General features: G+C 44.2%; 1 pseudogene across 1 annotated transcript; it reads right to left on the reverse strand.

Annotated features, from left to right (window-relative positions):
* Positions 1–1,285: 1,285 nt before the first annotated feature.
* LOC310777841 (myeloid leukemia factor 1 pseudogene) lies at positions 1,286–1,990 on the reverse strand (annotated as a pseudogene). The gene has a single exon. The product of its transcript is annotated as a myeloid leukemia factor 1 pseudogene (transcript).
* Between the last annotated feature and the right edge of the window lie 399 nt (positions 1,991–2,389).

Genomic DNA, 2,389 nt, shown 5'->3' on the forward strand with positions numbered 1-2,389 from the left:
CTAAAAAAAACAAAGGGAGGAAAGGAAAGATTTTTTTTGTCAATGTGGCTCCTGAGTAGGGCAAGGTTGCATACCACTGGTGTAGAAGTACAATAATCATGGGTAACATGCCCCTTAGCTTACTTAATTTTTTTTGATTTTATTATCATTCTAATGGCAACTTGTGTTTTTGTAGACTCAGACACAGATACTATTGGTAATGAAGGCCCTTCAGCTTCTCCTGCACATCAGGGTATGTAAACATTTAGCTTATTTGTCTGATTTGACTTGGGATGGGGATCCTTTGCTTATTCAGGGGACAGTTATTTCTATCAATAAAAGTGTGAAAAAGGTAATATGACTAATTTGACATACAAATAAATTGATACAACTGTTAAAATGGCTGTATTGGTATAGGTGTGCCAAGTCAGCCACCATCTGAGAACCCTCCATCCAGCCATACCTGTGCAGTCCCATCCCAGCAGCATCCAGCAGGCCATAGTGATGTCGCAGCCCGTTTCCCCACCTGGACCTCATGGTATGCCTTTGCATTTAACTTTTCATATGAAATATATTGTGCCCAATTTATATTGTACTTCATACAATTCTTACATCTGCATTAATGCCCAATGAGCACTTCTGTCCCAATGTGACTTCCATAACATAATGCAGGATCTGATTCCCATGCTTTTGTCACTTTCAGATATTTCAGTCAAGAGTAGCAGCTCCCACTCAACCTTGCCTAAACATCTTTCCCAGGACCATGCAAGGTGCGAAGAGAAGGTCGTTCAACGCGTCGTGGTACAACCGGTATTCATGGCTTGAATTTCTATTTCTCTTAAATTAAACTTTAAACACAGGAACGACACTGTAATGTTACTAATTAATAGATAGTCTAGTTGGGACAAATGTTAAATTAACTATTCTGACGTGTGCCGTGTGCGTGCACAGTGCGAGCGAGTGCGTTTTTTGGCTAAAAGTCCAAAAAATGTCAAATTTTCTTTGGCACCACCCTTGGGCGTCGTTGAGGGTCCCTTCCTGGCCACCCCTTCATTAGTCTGTGCCCCACTTGTGCCACCCTGGTAAAAAAAAGTCTGGACACGCCACTGCCGCCCGACAGATAGATATCCGCGATCACCGTGGTTATAACTGCGGCCCACGCATCACTACACTATAGTGGTCATGTCACGGACAGTGATGAGGTCATAATTCACTGATTATGTCATAAACTTATAGTCGAGCAATTGTGATATGATCAGTGATGTCTTCAGTGATGACTTGAGCAGTGTTGTCCTCAGTGATGTGATCAGTGAGTAATGTCATCAGTGATGTCATTATTGGCGAGGGTTGCGTGGTGTCCGGCGCGAGACATGGGGACAGATGGATCAAATTTCAACACCTCGCGATTCCACTCTTCATCGAAAGACTGTGCTTCAGATTCATCCAAATTGTGGAAGTCCTGGTAGAATTCCCTCCCTCCCGTCTTGGTGTTGTGCTTCTTATTCATCACATGAGCTCTATCCTGGATGTGGTGACCGATGGACCTCTTCTCCAGTCCGCTCTCAGAGTCCTTCAGCGCTCGCCGGGTCTCTTTGATGCCTCCAGGCGCGCAACGTGTCTGTGAGGACGACTGGAACACCTTGGGAGCCTCATTTCCAACCTTGGAATAAGTCATGAAAGATGAGGAGCTGAATGAGTGGCAGTTTGAATCTGTAGACAGGTTCTCCAAGTTTCTGTGCATGTCATGCATACTGGTCCTCATGTCAGTCATGCTGTCCATGTTAAAGGGGTTCCTCACGTTCACGTACCTATGCATGCCCCTCAGTGCTGGGGTTGAGCCTCCTGGTCCACCGCGCACACGCTCCCTCCCATCCGTAATCACAGGCAGGAAGTGGTTACCAAAAGGCCCAGAGAAACTGCGCATCATCTCACGCACATGCTCATGGTGAGCCTGGAATGGATCTGAGAAGAAGGGGTCCTCATGAAATTCACTAAAAAACCTGTTAAACATTTCAACAGATTGTAAAGTATTTAATCCCTAATGGTCCTACTTATAGCCTCTGCAGGGAAGGATTTATGACATCACTGATGATCTCACAATTCCTATATGACATCATCAGTGTCTGTCATAAATCTCACTGATGATGTCCTTATGCGGTTGTGAGGTGACTTCATCAGTGATTTATGACATCACTGATGATGTCACTGTTTAGTCACTGATGCATAAACATTTGGTGTGACCAATCTCATAACAGACCCTGCCTGAACAGTGTGTTTGTCACTTTTGGAGGACTGTCTTATTGTGATGATGTGTAAAAATACCTAATATTGCTGTAGCAATATGGGCTCACTTTTTTATGGCGTGTATGTCTATATGTCTGTCCCCACAAAAGAAAGAAAGAAAGTGGCC

This window comes from Poromitra crassiceps (assembly GCF_964638095.1).
Source record: "Poromitra crassiceps genome assembly, chromosome: 6".
In the NCBI taxonomy this organism is placed as follows: domain Eukaryota; kingdom Metazoa; phylum Chordata; class Actinopteri; order Beryciformes; family Melamphaidae; genus Poromitra; species Poromitra crassiceps.